We start from the raw sequence: 20,857 nt of genomic DNA on the forward strand, positions 1-20,857 counted from the left end.
TTGGATGACGTGGGTACTTCAGTATATTGAAATTAAGCAATTAACCCTACGCCGTAAAAATATTGGCGACCACAGTCCGCTAAGGGACCCGTGACCTTTCAGACTTATCCGAAAGTCACGACCTAAATTTCGGGTGTTCGGTGGGAGGCGACACCACTGCTCCACCTAGTTGTCGTTTATCGCCGCCGAACCCCAGCCCACAACAATATATATCTTGTGGCGTCATGTGCCATTCTCCCGGCTATCGCTTCAAGTGTGATGTGCAATATGCCCCTGACACCCTAATTACGACCTATTGTGACCTTCATTCGACGCATAACCCCATTCGTAAAGCACACTCACCTCTAAGCTGTCCGGTCTGAGTTCAAATCTCGACCGAGCTATAAAAATGTCATCTCAGAGTTTCACAGGCAACGCTTGGTGTTTGTCTGTCTGCCTTCACATTCATCATTGTGTGCCATCCCACGGATAAATGTTAAACTGGATGTCCCATTTGCCGGCATTAGCTGGTATATGATAAGGATCACACGGAGTCCTTCGTGAAGAGTCGGCAAACTTTGAACGAATTCCAAATTCCTGCTTAACCTCAATCGGACATGAGGCCTGGGCAGCTGGTTTGTGAAAGACTTGGGCCAAGCTTCCCATGGCCAACCCACCAAGAACGTGATTATAATTATGGTCATTAAAGAAGGGCACTCTTCGACTTCACCAGATATGCCCACATGATCACATAATTATTCATATTTGTACCAAGTTTGATTCAATTCCCTGAACCCAGATTCAAAATATTAAATAATTCCAGCTGCTGGACCATAATTCCAATCAGGTTGAAATTTGAAATGTATATTCAACATCAACACCAGCTCATAGTTTTGAAGTTTCATGTCAATTGATGAAGCGGTTCAAGAGAAATAATGTTTTTAAAGATTTTCATTCATTCCAATATGGCTGCCAGACCATGTGACCTATTGATTATTTGTGAACACCGTGGTATCCGCAAGGTTTGAGGAACATGTGAGTGAAGTTTCCACTCGATCTGTCAAGCCGATCTGGAGATGGTTTTTAAAGGTGTATTCTTCAAAAAATCATAGCTGCCAAATCATGTGACCTATGATGTCAAAGCTGGAGAACTTTTTGTCCCTCATGGATAGGCGACAATACCTGTAGAGTTTTGCCTCAATCTGTTCAGCCGCTTTGGAGAGGAAGATTTTTTTTTAAGTTTTTATGTTTAAAACAATATGGCTGCTGAACAACGTGACCGATTATGTCATCTATTTTTACCCCTACACAATTGATCCCTCGATGACTCTCAAAATTTTTCATGCTTATCGGATAAAGCGTTTGACATACGCAATTATGACCTCATAACGAAGCCACCTCTGACATCATTAAAATATCAAACTTGTTTCCCATGAGGAGTACTTCACATGTGCCAAGTTTCAATTTTTTTTTCCCCATGGAGCAATTTCGGAGATACAGAGGTCAAAGGTTTTTCCTTTTTTTTCCAACCAACATGCCTGCCACACCACATGACCTGTGATATAATTATCATAGGAACACTACATGAGAAGTCACACCAATGGTGAAAAATTCGTGTCAATTGGATAAGCGGTTGCAGAGAAAACACAGAATTAGCATAGATGGACATATGGACAGACAACCCGAAAAAAAAAATGCCTCTGGCGACTTCATCGGCGGAGGCAGAGAGAGAAATAGGGGCAATACCCCAGGGCATTCTCCAGGTCGTGGCTGGATAAGATAACCAGAGAACTACTGGTGGGCATGGATAACCCACAAAATATGTAACGGAGAAGAAAGTAAATACCTATGGATATTTTTTTCATGCTGTAAACAATCTTTGGAACAACACAGGTGATAAAGGTTGTGGTCAAATTTCATCGAAATCGTGTGTAGTTTTGGAAAAGAAAGCAAATACATATTTTGGGGGGAAACCCCCCTTACACTTCCTTAGACCCCGATATTTCTAATGTCCTGCACAAACTTTGATACATCATAAGTGATAAAGGTTGTGGTCAAGTTTCATCAGAATTATATGTGCATTTTCTGAGATGAAAGCAAATACATTTTTGGGGGGGGGCAACCCCCCCCCTCCCACAAACTCCTTCCGTAAAATAGGTATTTGCTCTCTTCTCAGAAACTACACACACAATTTTGATGAAACTTCGCCACAACCTTTATCACCCTTGATGTACCAAAGTTTGTTCATGGCATTAAAAACTTGAGGGTCTAAGGGGATCTATGGGGCGGAGGGGGGGGGGGGGTTGAGTCACTGTTGCTCCTTATCCAGGTGAGCTTCAGGACAGGCGGTCCTATTTTTACCCTCGCCAAAGGAGAGAGTATTGCATTTGGGTCCGTTTGTTTGTTACTTGCAAAATCAAAGATATTTCAAGTATATTGGTCAGTCGATTTTGTTATTCTGTCTGTCCATTTGTTTGTCTGTCAATCGCCAACAGGTCACAATTTAAAACCGATCTTCACGAAATTTCACCAAGTTGTAGAGGTAGAGGTCTCAACTGAGAATCCCTTTGATTTTGAGGTCAAAGATCATCTTGAGGTCAAATTTCTAAAATCGTCATTTTTCATCTGATTGTCTTGAAATTTGAACAAGGTTTGCATATGGCGTCACTGAATTGGGAAACCAACTATTTTTTGAGATCGAAAGGTCAAAGTTCAACTCAAGGTCAAACATTTAAAATCATTAAATTTAATGTGAAAATCGTTAATTTTCATCTGATTAATCTGAAAATTAAGCAGCAATTGCAGAGTGCATCACTAAATTTGGAACAACTATTTGAGGTCAAAAGGTCAAAGGTCAACTCAAGGTCAAACTTCTAAAATCAATTTCAATCTGAAAAATAATAACTTTTCATCCAATTGACCTGAGATTTGATTAAAATTGTTAATTGTAATCTTAATGAAATGGACAATTTGATGTATCCATGGCAACCTTTGGAGAGGGGTGTTTAATTTTGCAAGTCTCGTGCTCTGCACAGCATCTTTTTCTTGTTATCTTGCCAAAACAAAGTTTTTGCAAGATATGTTAGTCAGCTTGTATGTTTTTTTTTTGTCTGTAATCACGTATAAAAAATTCTGCAGAGCACAGTTATCATGGGAAATTTTTGTAACTTCGCATATCAGAGGCCTATAGAGGTCCCTTTCAGCGCATAAAATGTTGAAGGTCAAGGTCAAAGGTCAAGGTCACTTTGTCGCAAATCAGGGGAGTCGATGAAACCCTTGTTTTTTGAGTAATTTTGATCGGATCGTCTTCAAACTTCATGGGAATATAGTTCATGGTCTGGCGCTCAGCTGGTTAGTTTTTGGTGGCGATTGGCCTTGACCTTCATGGTTAGCGCCTCAGGTCAAACATATTTGACCCCAAGGACAAATTTTCAAGTTTTAGGAACCATATCGTGTAGTACCTCAAATTGAACACCTCGATGAGTGCTTTCTAGATATGTCAAGATTGAGACATTATGACGTCATTTGGTGATGTTATGAGGCAAACGCATATTTTTCATGGTTACTCCATAGAACGATTCTCATCGGAATCTCTCGTCGGCAGATATTCCTCAAGGAGTCGCTCCTGGTGGATAGCAGCTCTGTTCACCTCAGTGTGACCTCAAAGAAGTCACACGTGGTCACCTTTTGGCAAGATACGGGTCACCCTGCAGGTGACATTGGTTTATTTGTTTGTCAGTTTATCGCCTACAGGACACATATTTTAACCGATCCTCACGAAACTTCACCACATGGTAGAGTTTTTCATAAGCAAGAAGCCTATTGTTTTTGAGGTCAAAAGGTCAACATAAGCCAAAGGTCAACAATCTGGGTGACATTTCTAAAATCCTGAATTTTCATCCAATAATCTTGAAATTTGAATATGATTTAAATTTCTGGTCACTGAATTCAACTAACCAATTATTTTTGAGATCAACATGGACCATAAGGTCAACATAGGGCCAAGGTCAACAACTAAGGAGGTATTACTAAAATCCTCAATTTTCATCCCATTGACTTGAAATTTGAAAAGGATTTGCATATCAGGTCACTGAATTCAACCACCAATTATTTTTGAGGTCAACATGGGCCAAAAATGTCAACAAAGGCCAAATTTCTAAAATTGTCAATTTTCATCCGATTGACTTGAAATTTGAAGAAGAGTTATATATTCGGTCAGTGAGTTCAACCACCAATTATTTTTAAGGTCAAATTTGTTTCATGGATTTTGCAAGTTTCATGCTCTGCATGACATCTTCTTCTTCATTGTCTGTTTGTTTGTTTGTCTGCACAGAACTTTCATGTTTTTCTCCGCAACCGCTTGTTTGTTTGTCTGCTGTGCAATTGAGACGAAATTTTCACCATTGGTGCGACTACTCCTGTAGAATGTTGAAATGATAATTATGACATCATAGGTCATGTGGTGTAGCAGTCATGTTGGAAAAACAGAAAAGCTTTTGACCTCTATATCTTTGAAACCGTGCCAGGTAAAAAAAATTGAAAGTTGGCACATAGCAAGTACTCCTCATGGGGAATGAGTGTAATTTTTATGACGTCATATGTGCCTTTGTTCTGTCGTTGTGAACATCCGCATATGTATAATTATGTAGAATTGCAAATGTAAATCGCATAATTGCATATGTAGAACGCTACATCCGATCAGTTTGAAAATTTTTGAGGGTCATCTAGGAATAAAATGGTCCACAGATTTTTTTTTGATGACGTCATTGGTCATGTGATTTGTCAGTCATTGTTTTCTAATAAAAAAAATAAAGACCTTCAAATATCTTCTTCTCTGAAATGGCTGAATCGGTCATCATTTATGAAGTGGCAGTTCGAATTATGTCTCATGAATTACGTAACACATCAGTACACAAACACCACACCACAAAAAACAAGTCCTGGTGAGGGTCTGCAATCTCTGATTGCTGTTTTTCTTGTTTTTAAATGCCATGAACAAACATTGGTATGTCACAGGTGATGAAGGTTGTGGTCAAGTTTCATCGAAATTGTGAATGTAGTTTCAAAGAAGAAAGCAAATACATATTTTGGGAGGCAACCCCCCATATACCTCCTTCGACTTCGTTTTTTTAATGGCGTGTACAATCTTTGGTACATCATGGGTGATGAAAGTTGTGATCAAGTTTCATTGGAATTGTATGTGTAGTATCTGAGAAGAATGCAAATACCTCTTTAGTGGGAGCAACCCCCCAAAACTCCCTCTGTAGACCCCCTCAGACCCCAATCTTTTCATGCCATGAACAAGCATTGGTACATGCACATTGATGAACGTTGTGGTAAAGTTTCATCGAAATTGTTTGTGTAGTTTCAGAGAAGACGCTGAAAGTATTTGTGGACGGACGGAAGGACCGGATTCAAATCTTCTCGTATCCAGATCCAGAGTAAAATCTTCACCAAAATCGAATCAATTGGTCATTGTCACACATGCAACCCATCCACCAAGTTTCGTTGGAATCGATCCATAACCTTTTGAGATATTATGCTATATATCATTTTTGGCCCGATCTCTCACTGCTGAAGAATCACTTGCAAAATTCTCGAATCCGGATCCAGATTTGTATATTCACCAAAATCGAATCCTTTAGTCCTTGTCACACATCCAACATGCCCACCAGGTTTCATTCAGATCCATCGACAACTTTTTGAGATTTCATGCAATACAGTATTGTGTTTAGCCCCATCTTTCAGTGGTGAAGAATCATTTAAAAATTAAATAATTGTCGAATCCAGATCTGGTTTTGGATCTTCACCAAAATATAACGATTCGTCCCTGCCATACACCCAATTAACATAAACTCCAATTCCTAACTTGTGCTCATCAACCGCCCATGTATGCATGTGCCCTCGTACCTGCTTCGCTCCAGAGTCACCTCTGTCCGGTCGCTTCTCTCCAGCAGGTTGCTCATCATCGGTTCGCCACACTCCTCTGGCGCTGTCAGCTCCACATGCTGGACCTGCTCAAAATGTGTTTCATTTGTCAACAACCCCGCATGCTCCCTCAATGTCTCTATCACCAGGGTTTGCTCTAACTGTGGTGTCATCCGACGAGTGATGTCAATCAAGTCCCGCACCACTAACATTACTCCCTGTGATGACGTCACACATCCCACATTATTGTGCTGTTCTACTTGCTGGCTCCATTTTCCTTTCCATTTGAGTCGTTCTTCCTCTCCGAGCCTTTTTAGTTGTTCGTTATCTTTCCGGAGTTTTTCCATCTCCACGTACTCCAACCTTGCTCTCTCCTTTAGTTGGTCAATTTCAAATTCATGTTCTTTTTGTTTTCTTTCCCACTGTCTCTCTTGTTCTTCATTCTCCTATATCGTCGTTTCCCTCAATTGATTGATTTCCCTTTCCTGCTTCATTCGTTGTTCTTTCACCATCTCCGCGTACTCCAACCTTGCTTTGGCTTCTAACTGTTCGATCTGCACAGTGTGGTTCCTTAACGTTTCATTTTCCGTTCTTTCTTTCCTCACTTAACATCCTCAGCTCGTTTTGTAATTCCCTCTCTTTGTTTTGGTGTTTCTGTAACTCAGAAGCTTTCTCCCACAATTCCTTTCTCATCTCCGCACCTCTTTCGCATGCTTCCTTCCTCTCTTCATCCATTCTGTTACCGTATTCCTTTCGTTGTTCCAGGCGTTTCTCTTTTCTTTCTATCTCCTGTTCTCGGATTTCTCTTATCTGATTGCCTGTGCTTATCTCTCCCTTCAGTAGTTCCAATTCCAAATCGTGTTCCCGTTTTTCCTTTCTCAGCTATATTTTCCATCCTTCCTCTAAGCTCTTCCTATCCCGGGAGTTACTAATTTGCTCCTCCTCTATTCTTTTGTTCAGTTCACTCTTCTCTCGTTCCAACTTATGGGTACTCCACTCTACTTTCCTCATTTCTCCATGTAGTTCCTTGAACTCTCTTGACTTTTCCAACAATTCTTCCTTCCTTTGCTCCATATATTTTTCTCCTCTTTTTATCCTCTGTTCTTGGCTTTCTCTTATCTTATTGCCAGATCTTACATCTTCCTTCAGTTGTTTCAATTCCAAATCGTGTTCCCGTTTTTCCTTTTCCAGATTTGTTTTCCATTCTTCCTCCAAGCTCTTCCTTTCCTGGGAGTTACGAATTTGCTCCTCCTCTATTCTTTCGTTCAGTTCGCTCTTCTCTCGTTCCAACTTATGGGTACTCCACTCTACTTTCCTCATTTCTCCCTGAAGTTCCTCGAACTGTCTTGAGTTTCTAAACAATTAATGGGTAAACCACTCTACTTTAATCCTTTCTCCACGTAGTTCCAAGCCTGTATTGGCTAAGTCCTCTTCCAGCCCTCGAATTTGTTCCTGTGCATTGCCCAATTGTTGTGACTCCCCGTGCACATAATTTTCCCGAACCTCGGCTGTGTATCGTAATTCCTCGTCCAATTTAATTTGTAACTCCTCAATGTAATTCCCATCACACCTCCTCTGCTCCAAGGTATCCGCCAATTGTGCATGAATCTCATCAATGTACGCGTTGTCGTCCTGCTTCGTTTGCCATGACGCATGCTGTGATCACGTGGTTTGAACCTGTGGGTGAGAACGTTTTCTTCGTGCTGTGCGGTTCGTTGCGCTATTTATAGTACCCCTCTCCTGCTTCGTGTCGCGCTGAGGTGGAGCCGCGCCGCCATTTTACGACTCCATTTTTCTTTATAATTTCGAAGTGTTACACCCAATCCGCTCAAAATAAAATCAAACCTAATTTTGAATTTGCGAGCGACATTTTTTTTCGCGCCTCTCGGAACTAATGTTTGGAGTGCGAAATGCACCACAGGTCCAAATATCCCACTCCTGACTACCAGTGTTAAGGATTCAGCGGTGTCGGGATTCGCACCCGACTCTTGACAGCCAAATGTTGAAGATTCAGCATCACTTAACAGCACTGCTATCTCCGGGGTTATAACGCTGGCTGGCTCGGCACAGGTCTCGGGTTACGCGCCTCAGATCACGATACCAAAATACACCTGTGCCTTGCCAGCTGGGGGAATAGACCCTGGCTACAGACTGGATTTGTCAAAGACCGAGCGGAGTCTGCCAGCCCGTTTGGGTTTTATATCCAAATTGAGCGGATCGTTCCTCGGCACGGCACAAATAAATTCAAGGTGGGAAATCTCGTATAACTCAGCCAGATTTATTGGGGACACATCGGGGAACACAACACAAGCAAAGCATTCATGACAATGTTATAATTAATCTATAACTCGTTCTTAACTCGGGAGCTATGGATTACGGGTTTCGAAGGGAACCCTAGCGGGATAAATCTTTGACAACATGCAGACAAGACACGGTCAGCATGCAGACAAGACACAGAGTACTTGGTGATGCTTCATGGACGACAGGAAAAGTGTCAAAGGCACGAATGTGGCTCGTGACAAGGCGATGTCCACAGATTCGAGCACCCAAACTCAAACACGCCGCATGGCAAAATGGCACTCGTCCATGTGTTGCAGCCCTCACGCATGCAGCCTCGGCGCGTTCAGACCACGTGAGGTCTACGGCACCAGAGCTAAAGATCCATGGTGCTATGCTCCAGCTGGCTTCTCGCAAGGTCCAGCACACAAGGCCAGGCTTAATCGAGGTATTGGGCTCCGCAGGCTGGGTCCATGGGATTCCAAGACGTCATCGAGCCGTGAGGTGAACAGGGACAGTCAGAGGCTCCGTCACTGGACTCCACATGAACCTGTCGATGTCCTCCTCATAAAAGTCGATCGCCGACTCCCATTAGTCATTTCTCCTGCCTCTTTTACGAAGCAGATCGCAGACAGACACAGCCGTCCCTTACACAGCAGATCACGACTCCCACGAGTCGCTTCTCTGTTGCCTTCCCGGTGCTCGCTGGCCTTGAAGCAGACTCCAGTTTCGCTTCTCCTTTTTGGAGCTCGCTGCTTCTCTGTTTCACTTCCTCTTTCTCGGCGCTCGTCGCCTCTCTGTTTCACTTCCTCTTTCGCGGTGCTCGTCACCCCTCTGTTTCACCACCGTCTTCTTTCGGCCACTACCCCTCAGAGCGCTGCGCTGGGATTATTGTCCAGAGAGAAGAAGGAAGAAGAAGAACCTCTTGGTCCACCACCACTGTACGAATAATAAACAGCCTCTTACACCTCCCGACACATATGTAACGTCCATTTACCGAACAACCTGGCTAAACATGCATTTAATGGGGGATCTGGGCTAATCCTATATTTAATAACACACTAAGGGCCATTTCCACAACTATATATATATATATATATATATATATATATATATATATATATATATATATATATATATATATATATATATATATATATATATATATATATATATATATATATATATATATATATATATATATATATATATATATGCCTGGTGTTGGCACAGTGGTTAGGGCAGCGGCTTGGGATCCAAAAGATCCTGAGTTCAAGCCCCGTTGGACCACTGAATTAATACACCAGGGGGTTGACTCAGCCTGTCATCCTTCTGAGGTCGGCGAAATGAGTACCAGTATACTGGGCTGGTGTATACCCCGGTTAAAATAGGTGTACCAGATCCCTGTGTCGCAAGAGGCGACCAGGGATGCGTCATGAAGGGCATCCGGCGTAAAACATGTTCCAAATCACTATGCGGATCAAATGGATGATCTGCTGTGGCGACTCCTAACGGGAGCAGCCAAAAGAAGAAGGAGAAGGAGAATATATATATATATATATATATATATATATATATATATATATATATATATATATACATATATATATATATATATATATATATACATATATATATATATATATATATATATATATATATATATATATACATATATATATATATATATATATATATATATATATATATATATATATATATATATATATATATATATATATATATATATATATATATATATATATATATATATATATATATATATACATATATATATATATATATATATATACATATATATACATATATATATATATATATATATATATATATATATATATATATATATATATATATGTATTGGCCCGATCTCTCAATGGTGAATAATCACTTTAAAAATTCTCAGATCCGGATTCGGATTCAGATCTTCATCAAAATTAATCGTTGTTGTCCTTGGCCAGTCACCGACACAATAAAAAAATTCAGAACGATTGCTTGAACACTGTGTCACATTGCCAAAAATAGTGTCACAAACAGACAAACACTACAGACCATTATACTTGATTAAAAAAAAATTCCGCAAAGTAACAAACAGGAGTGAAAACATAACTGCGAATAGATAATTAAACATTGGTGAAACATGCACCCCTCATCAGAAAAATTTGGAGGGGATCACTTTGTCACTCATACATATTGAGAAAGGGTAGAATGGCAGCGGATGTTATTCGGATTTATATTATCGTCGAACTCTCCAAAACAACACAAGCTAAGACACGGAGAAGAAAAGAATGACTCTATGGTCACACGCTTGCTTTTGCAATCTCAAACTTTGTAGGTATCATTAAGCTTCTTCGTCTTTCGTATGCAGCACTTGGCAGTTGGGAGCATCATTTTCTGGGGGAGCAGCCGTGTTGCTGATATAGGTTAGACCAGAAATTTATAATTTGTTCAAGGTGCCAGCAATACCCCACCTACTTTTTGCAAGAAACACCGTGATATTTTTAACATCCATCGACTAATGCCAACAGAAGGACGGCACACACTTTGAAAAATCAACCTGCCTGTGAAACACCAGAATGTCAGTTTATAGCTGGGCTGAAATGAAAACCCAGGCTAGACGGCTCAGAGGTAAGTGTGCAGACCTCTCGGCTATCCTGCCAGCCATATTAAGCCAGTGCTGTGCTATATGCATTCCCTTGCGTTGATCTCAAAGATGCCATGATTATATTTTAAAGAAACGAGGCATATGATAGCAGTTACATGAATAACAAAATCGTCCCTCCAGGTTAAACAGTCCCATAATAATTGCTGCTTTTAAAACATGTGGGTTAATCTTATACATCAACAGAAGAGCAGATAACAGATGGACGACAGTAGTGACAGCATGGAGACCAATGGAGGGTAGCAGGAGTCGAGGAAGGCAATCCAAAAGGTAAAGTGGTGTGCTCAACAAATACTGTTGAACAGAACATGTCGGAATGAGAAAGCTAATTAAGGGACCAGAACATTTGTGACGACGACGACGACGATGTGTAGATTGAAGAATTGCCAAAAAGTCTCAAACGACAGTGTTGCACTCGCATCAATTGCAATAATGGTGTTATGAGACATGTGACCATTTGGGGAAGTTCGGTGCCTTGTTCTTGCCTCGATTTTCTTCTCATTTGGTTAGATCCTAATTCCTGTAAGAGCATGAGTAACATACTTCAAATTTAATTTCTGAAATATAGATATAGGGTAGATAGATGTGGTAACACAGTTTTGTAACTTTTAGCTGTGTCAGCATCATCTGATTTTGATAGTGGGCATTCATTGAATCACTTTGTTATTTGTTGTGCTAAATAAAAGGTTACACAGTCCGAACACAAGGCTGAAGCCAAGTAAAGATATTTAAATTCCATATTCATTAAATGAAGGCAGAAACCTTTTAAGGAACAAAAAGTATTCTTTTATTACCTCTGCCACCAAAGTTGGACAGAGGTGATGTTTTCACCCCTGTCTGTTTATCTGAGGGCAGGATATTTCAAAAAGTTCTGGACGGATTCAGACAAATTAGGTGGAGACATTGGTTGTGTGACAAAGATGAATTGATTAGATTTTGATAAAATTCCAGATGCTAGAATTTTTAAAGTGGTTCTTCACCATTGAAAGATGGCGCCAAAAACGATATAACCACCACAATATTTCAAAACATTGTGGACAGATTCGGATGAAACTTGGTGGATGAGATGGTTAGGTGAGAAGAACAAGCCAATTACGTCATCAATCCGAGAGACGGCACACATTGATGAATCACAGGAATGACAGTATATAAGCCTGGTCGGGATTCAAATCCAGGCTACACAGAACAAGCATGCGTACCTCTCGGCTTTCCTGCCATGATATGGTGATTCATTATTTCATAACTGAAAACATTTTTTATTCATTGTGATCAAATAATGTATTTTGCCTTCCTACCCCAGTATAGAAGTGCAGTATCGTCATTGAAACTTAAATGCGTGTCAAGAGGCTTCACCACCAAAACAGTTGAAGAAACTTAAAAAAGGAAACGTTTAATTTTTATTTGTATTTATCTCTGCTGCATTGACAAGTCATATAATGGAAGATTGTACAAAAGGGGGAAACGTCGTGGAAAATAAAATTTCACATTTTCAGCGAGCCAACCACCGCCTGTTGCACCACGGAACAACATGTGGCGAAGAACGCATGCGAGTGACCCATGAACTTTGTTCAAGTCGATTGACGTGCAGCATTCAGTGACAGTGAAAATATTGTAGAGCACTCGCCAAGTAGCTTAAGCACTCCAACGAAACGGTTGATAACAAATGGCTCACTTGGCACGCGATTAGCAATCACCGAACCATCATATTAAATGTACACCTCACAGAGACGCTCGAAATGTCACATATGACAAAATTGGACAAATTAACACTATTTTAGGAGTTGGAACTGCTTGTAAGTTCGATTCTGGAGCTTAAATTTTGTAATTCTCCTTAGTTTAAGAGATTCTCGTTGTGATCACATGTGCGGAAATGAAATAAAGCAACAAACACCGATGTCTCCGGGCGTTTAAAAGCATTGCAATATACCCAGCGATTTGTAGCTGTGATAAACAGGCATTCGATAATATGAGTGAGGAAAGTGAAGAAAAAAAAATACTTTATCATCAAGAAATCGCTGCAGCCTGTTCCAAGTCAAGGCATGGTTGAGCAGGCCAAAAAATATGGCGTCTTCAGACCCCAGTGAGGTTATCTCAGATGTGCCTGATGAAGGACACGGTTAAATAAGGCTTTAATAATCTTCAAAATGGGTGTTTTCATTCACCCAAACACCCAATTTTCACTCTTGCACTATCTATGAGTTTCTTCGTTTGCATGCAAAGTTTCAGGCAGCTACGTTTTATGATTTTGGAGTTATGGAGGAGACACCCTGACACCCTGACACACACACACACACACACACACACACACACACACACACACACACACACACACACACACACACACACACACACACACACACACACACACACACACTTATTGGTATAGATTTCAGCAATATGAATCGGACAATTCGTGACAAAAACAAACCAGACCATAGAACGCTCTCCGAGACCGCTCTAGTGCTGCAGACTGGCTCACTTCTATGACCAGCCATCCCGTATTGTCCAGTTTTAAACCAAAGTATCCCACGTCCTTCGCGTGATGCCACTTGTCCCGCATTCTTAATATTTTTGCTTATTTCGATCGTGATGCCAATTACGATGACATAGCTGGCCTGAATACAATACACACATTTTGATCTCAGTATGCTCTATAAACCATCTCAGGCATATTTAAGGACGTAAACCTCATGAAGTACCTTCTTGAAATACTGTACTGAAATCCTCAAAGCTTATTTAATTAACTTAAACTTCAGAGTTACAGCTTGTTTAAATAGCTAATTTTCATCTTGCAAAGGGACATACAGCAGCCCCCACGACCCCTGCTTGAGCGTCATTTTTTTCATAAGAGCTGTCACCTTGTGGTTTACAGAATAAACACATCTGACGACATGGTTCTCTGAGACACCAACAGTGTGTTGTAGAGGGAATGAGTTTGCAACAGGCACCGAAGGGTCCTTCCTTATCAATTGGTTTCTTATGGGTTTTGCGGGAGGAGGGGTAGTACATCGTGCCAGATTTCTCTATTGCTCTAAGTACTCCGTGAGGTGTGATGAATATGCATGAGCATGCTTTACAAAAACAAATTTATCTCTCTTTATGTTGCTGGGACTTCATCAGAAGAATAAACCCATCTGCTCAAATGGCATTTGAGAAGCCTAAGCAATTCTCGTGTCTTGTTCTCAGGGTACAGAGATTGTGTCAACACAATGGAGTGGAGAATGACTCTGAGATTGATTAGATGTGCAACGTTTGCTTTATGTTTGCTTCTGATATTGATTTGTTTCCATTAGACCTTGTCTCGAGGCCCTGAGCTTCAATCCAAAATACTTGGAGTTAATGAAATGTAAATTAAAGCATTGTCTTTGGTGTTAAGTTCCTCTAGGTTTATTTTTTTTGTAAATGGTTGAAAAGATTGATGATTCAAAAATGTATTTGCATGAAAATGGTTAATTAAAATCACGCTAAGATCTACCATGACACGCTCGCCTCTTATGTTCTCTATTGTTTTACAAGTGCACCGGGGTAGCTCATAGAGCATCACGTTGGACTGCGCCAACTGTTAAGCATATATATATATATATATATATATATATATATATATATATATATATATATATATATATATATATATATATATATATATATATATATATATATATATATATTCTATTATCACAACTTCCATATATTTTGTGCATCTCACCCATATATTCTGCTGTATTGAAACCCCTTTGGTGTTGACATTGCCTCATGTTACTTCAGCATCCAACCCATACCAGGCGTGAAGATGGGGACCAAGCATGTTTGAAGTCCGGTGTCATTGCGGAGCATTTTGTCCAAGGCTGCATATTGTTATGAAACGCACACATGTAAATAGATATAATGTGCATTTAGTACTGAAATTATTTAAAACATTTTGTTTATATCAGAAGGAAATTCATGTTAATGCAATTCCTGTTCATTGGCTTCTTCTTTTTCTTTTTGTTAATCCTCTATTGGCAAATAGTGGCTCACAGGTCCAAATGAAAAAGTTCACGAGCTGCATTATGGAGAATATTTCACAAAAAACATTCATCCATTCCCCAATCATTGGGTTTCTCGAGTAAGACTTTCAGACTATAAGATGCCACTCCCTCTGTTCTGATATGATGCAATTTGTGGCATGTTCTGTGTTGCTTATGTTGCCCATGTTCTCCGTCACTGAAGGTGGATCGAGGGTGTGTTTCCACCTCTGTCTGGCTGTAAGCAGGACATCTCAAAACTTAATGGACTGATTTGGACGAAATTTGGAGGACAGATTGGGTGTGTGACAAGGACGACTTGGTTCGATTTTGGTGAAGATCCAGATCTGGATAAGAGGATTTATTTTTTATTTTTTAAGTGATTCTTCACCATTGAGAGATGGGGCCAAAAAGGTATACTGTGGCCTGCAAAAGTATTCACCCCCTCTCTAAAGTTCATATTTTGATCTCACCTCGGCTTTCAAATGAAAATTAACATATAGACTCTTCATAAACTACTCCAAAGTGATAAAGCTAAAAAATGCAGATAAAATGTGAACAAGTTAGATTAACAGAGAAAAATCAGATAATTCTCAGTTGCATCAGTATTCAAACCCTTTGCATAATTAACCCTAAATCACTTCAGGAGCAAATTATTTGTTTGAAAAGTTAAAAAAAAATAAGTGCAAAAGGTTTCACCTGCAGATCATCAGTGGTTTAACTGAAAAATTAAGCTCCCCCACTTATCTAAGGAGATTCAACGTAAAACTCACTTGGTCAACCAGCACGGCAAACATGAAGATTAAGGAGCTTTCCAAATAAGTCAGACAAAGTGATGGAGAAGCTCCGTTCAGGAGAGGGTTATAAGAAGATCTTAAAGTCACTCATTATCCCTTTGAGTTACGGTGAAATCCATCGTTAAGAAGTGGAAGACGTATTATACCATGGTCCCAGACTCGACCCAGATCAGGTCGACCATCTAAACTCAGCAGCCGGGCAAGCAGGAAACTGGTTCAGGATGTCACTGCAAATCCACCAATGACTTTGAAAGATGTGCAAGGCTCTATGTCTGAGGTGGTGGTCAGTGTTCATCAATCAACAATATCCCATTCCCTACACAAAGCTTGGCTCTATGGACAGGGGGCAAGAAAGAAGCCATGACTAAAAAAGACACATCTAAAAGCTCATAAGAAGTTCGCGAAAAAGCATCTTAATGATACTGCAGGCATGTGGAGAAACGTTTTTCATCAGACAAGACAAAAATTGAACTTTTTGGTCTAAATTCAAAGCGTTACATCTGGTGCAAGCCCATCACCCAGTTAACACCATCCCGACAGTCAAATATGGTGGTGGCAGCATCATGTTATGTGGTTGCTTTTCATCAGCAGAGACTGGCAAGCTTGTCAGGATGGAAGGGATGATGGACGGTGCAAAGTATAGGAGAATCCTTGATGAAAACCTGTTTGAGTCAGCCATGAATCTGAAACTGGGTTGGAGATTCACATTTCAGCAGGACAATGATCCGAAGCACAAAGTTAAACCCACACTGGATGGTTGAAAAATAAATGTTCTTCAGTGTCCCAGTCAAAGTCCTGACTTGAACCCCATTGAACATTTATGGTGAGACCTGAAGATTGCAGTCCATCGATGATCCCCATCAAACTTGCCAGAACGAGAGCAATTTTCACGTGAAGAATGGGAAAAGATTTGACCATCTCACTGTGCAAAGCTGGTAGAGACATACCCAAAAAGACTCGTAGCAGTCATTGCTGCAAAAGGTTTTTCTACCAAGTACTGACAGAAGGGGCTGAACAATTTTACAACCAGTGAATTTTAATTTGTACATGTTTTTTTTATCTTACACTTCAGAGCATTTTCTGTTCTTGGCCCCATCTCCACACTCCTGTGTTTTGGACCTTTTGTGTCCCATCTTGGAGCTTTGGATCTGGCCAAACTTTAAAGGTGCTGACAATTTTTGAAACATGATGCTTGAGACATGCTGCATCACCTGGAATAGATGACACAGTTCCTAAACACAATGCCTCATGTTTTGTTTTGTTTTTTCCTATGTAAATGAGTCCAATGAGATGAGCTGTAATATGTAAATGAGCTGTAATCTTTCAGATTCCACGTTGGATACACCATCATGAGCACTCTAGAATGTCAAAAGAAGGCCTCACTGGATTAATTCCTATTTTGGTTTTTCGTTTTGCCAGTTTTGCCAACCCATAACGCTTCGTAATTCTGTTACCTGTTACCCATTATTCTGAGTGTTCAAATCTTGCCACCTTCACTCCGCTAACATCCAGCATTGTGAGAATGTTTGGTGGTACAAAGCCAATGAATCACAAGCATAGCACATAGGCCATAACACGGTTCAGTCAATACATTGAAGTGCTGTTCTTAATTACCCTCCTCTAGTAGCAAGTCACAACTGGATGAGATGTCTCATTGCACCAAATCATTGTATCTGAGAAAGTCTTATGAGATTTTATAACATTGAACCGTTATTGCGACTTGAACTTCTTGGTGATTTTTTTTTTTTTTTTTTGTATCGGGTCTTTATCTGCTCTGCACTCCCTGCATCATAAATATACGGATGATGTCTCAAACGATGATGTCAAAAATCCTCCACATTGGTCGTTGGCTTTGAAAGCCACGCTCTCCTGCTGCATCGTCCGATAGAAGCTCCACCTTTCAGGAAGATCCTCAAGTCATGTCATCAATACACAAAAAGATGGTGTCGAATAATTCAAATAATTCCCATTTTTTTTTATTTCAGAGTAAAGAAACTTTTTTTTTTGCTGCACTTCCGCATGCAAGTTAAGTCACGACAGAGTGCCTAATGATACATTCTCTTGTACAATACGGTTATCTGCGGATCATAATGATGGCACTTACAGCAGCACACTCGATAAATTAAATTGGCAAATCAACTTTTCTTCTGATATGAGCATTGATGGTTGTACGAGTATAAAATATGGCTGCGCTATTACATATTCTAGATAACTATTACATATGCAAAAAAGGAAAAGCATTTTTGTATAGTCCTGCTTTTAGCTTATCTTCAAAACACCAGAAATATATCTACTTGTAGTTGTCATCATTGTTAACAAATGCATATTCAACCAGGATTAAATTAGGAATTTGTTTTCTGGGTTCGTGCTTACTGGGTCATGGCTGTGCCACTGGTGCAGAGTGCCCCTATCATCGACTCGTTGTAAAATGCACGATGATATATTTCACATCCACCAGCTATTCCTCGCAAACAGGTACCCAGATTAACGTGCATCAGAGGAAGAGCGAACTCATTGAACGGCAAACCCGGTCTGCAAAGCATCAGTCTGATAGTTAATTGTTGGGTTAAGAATCAAAACCACACTAGACAGTCAAAGGTGAGTGCATTACCTCTGTGCCATCCTGTCAGAAAACAGCTGTGTTTGATAACTATATTATAGATAAATTTCATATATTTGTCATTACTCTCACATAAATGAAAGTCCACTCTGCATTGTCTCATAAATCCACTCCGCATTGTTTGGCACAAGTGAGTCTACACCTTTGAGCTGCTTGCCCCCTCCCACCCCCCCCCCACACCTTCTCTTTTCACCTGTTTTAAGATTCACCTACCCATGTATGTCCAATCCCACTTCTTCATGGTGTCAGCTCACCATTATCTGCCTTCATGATCTCTGCTTACTCCTGAAAATGTGCGAAGAACGAGTATTGATGTGGACTGAGCAAGCAGCAATGGTCCTGTGGTTTATCTGCGATTGATCGATAGTCGTACAGTGTAGATAACACAACATATCAATGAAACATCAACGAACGTTGAGGCAGAAAATAAAATAGCTAACCTAGCATCAGTCTAGCTCTTTCGTCACTGAATGGCAAAAGGTCAGAGTCGTTAGATATTTTTTTACACAACAATGCCTTGAAAAATCAAACAAAAGCAAGTCACCTCTTTTATTATTTTTTTTTTTAAAAGACCCCTAACCTGGTCCCTGGTCCTAATTATAAGCTTAACACTCATTTCTCCTCTTCCCTTCTCTTCTTTTAACCCCCCCCCCAAATCTCTCCCTCTCCCCCCCCCATATCTCTCTGTCTCCATATATAACCACCTTTTGGAGTCTGTTGTCTCATGCTCCTCCCTCCCTTTTTATATACACTGTCAAGGCTTCACGCTGTGGAAACCAAGGCATTTCGGATCATTGGCATCTCCCGTAATGAGGCTGAGTCTTTGGGCCTCTCACTCTCTCACCGCAGGCTGGTCGGTGGTCTTTCTGTCTTCTACCGTCTCCTCTCCGGCTTCGCCCCCCCACCCTGCTCTCTCTGCGATTTGTCCCCACCACATTTCCGCAAGGCGCTCAAGGTCCACCAACAACCCCCTTCTGGTAAAACTACCAAAATCACGAATCACTGCTCACCTCACTCTTCATTCCTCTTTTTTCCCACCTTTGGAATAAACTCCCTCACTCTATTCAATCCCATTCTTCCCTCCAGGCTTTCAAAACATCTGTTCACCACCACCTCTCATCATCCCCTATCCAAATCCTCAATATTTTCTACCCCCAATAATCCACCCAAGCCCACCTCCTTCAAATTCCCTGCTTTCCTTCCTGAAAGTCCCTGAATGTCCATTTTCTCTTCCCCATGTTCCCCGCCCCATCCCTCTCCCTTCCACAGATCTCCTGTCTCTGTTCCCCAATGTTTTGTCCTTCCCACTTCCACCCCTCTTGTCTCATGACCCCCTTGATGTGCGTTGTGTGTTAGCTCTCACACGAGCCTCGACAAGGTATACAAAAAAAAGGCTCGTGGAAGAGCTAGAACACAGAACAGATCAGGAAGGAACAGAACAAAAGGAACAGTGGAAAGAGAGGGAGGACACACTAACAGTAGGGTTGAGGGACAAAATAGAGGAAAACTTGGAGAAATAAGTGATGCGAGAACAAATGTGGGCAAGGGGTGGTAGTGAACACAGGGGGTGAACAAGATGAAACATGAACTCTAAATTTACAGATAATTTCTTAATTTACAAACTCTTAATCTTCCTCGATTTCAACAGACTGCTCTCAATTTGACCTTTCCTTCATATGTTGCCTAAAATCCTCAACTGCCTTCTGCCTCCTCTCTTGCCCCCTTCTCCCCCAGCACCACAGAGCCTTTTGTCCTCATCAGACCCCCTCCCCTAACTCTTCTGCAATCCCCCACACTCTTTCAATGACTCTCCTTACCTCCCCCCTCCCCCCTTGTCCTACCCTCCCCCTCCCCTCCCAAACCCTGCACCCAAAGCCTCCCCCCTTCATTAACAGTGTGGGCCTCAAATATCCGAGGCCTTCGCTCAAACCTTTCAGATCTTTCCATACAGGTTACCACTGACAAGCCAGACATAATCTGCCTCACAGAAACTTTCCTCCCTCAAGATGTCTCCGACTCCCAAGTATCTCTCCCTGGTTACTCCCTCCTCCGGTTTGACAGACCTGAGCCTCGTCCTGGTGGAAGAGTTGGTCTCTTCATCAAAGACTCTATTCCTCACTCTCCATGCACTGCCCTCACTCCCAGGAATACCTCTGGCTACGGCTTCCCTTCCACTCCCACCTCATGTTTATATGTATACTGTACCGTCCACCTAACAGTGATGACTCCATCTACATACTACACCTCACTATCCGAAAACATGGACCAACTTCTATCTTCTCATCCAAACTCTCTCTTCCTCATATGTGGTGACTTTGATTGTCATCATGCCAGTTGGCAAGGTGTGGGTACCTCTCTCACCTGTCATGGCACTTCAGCAAAAGCTTTCTGTGACTCATTGGGACTGACTCAATCGGTCAATTTCCCAACCCGGATCTCAACCAATGGTGCTCTATCTCTTCTGGATCTGATTTTGACAAATTTTCCTGAAAATATCTGCTGCTCTTCCTCCGCTCCAATCGGTTCTTCTGACCACCTGCTTGTCAAAGTGGACATCTCTCTGGCTGTG

Source organism: Eptatretus burgeri, chromosome 9 (assembly GCF_056783735.1).
Source record: "Eptatretus burgeri isolate ZD-2024b chromosome 9, Ebu_testis_v1, whole genome shotgun sequence".
Taxonomy (NCBI): Eukaryota; Metazoa; Chordata; class Myxini; order Myxiniformes; family Myxinidae; genus Eptatretus; species Eptatretus burgeri.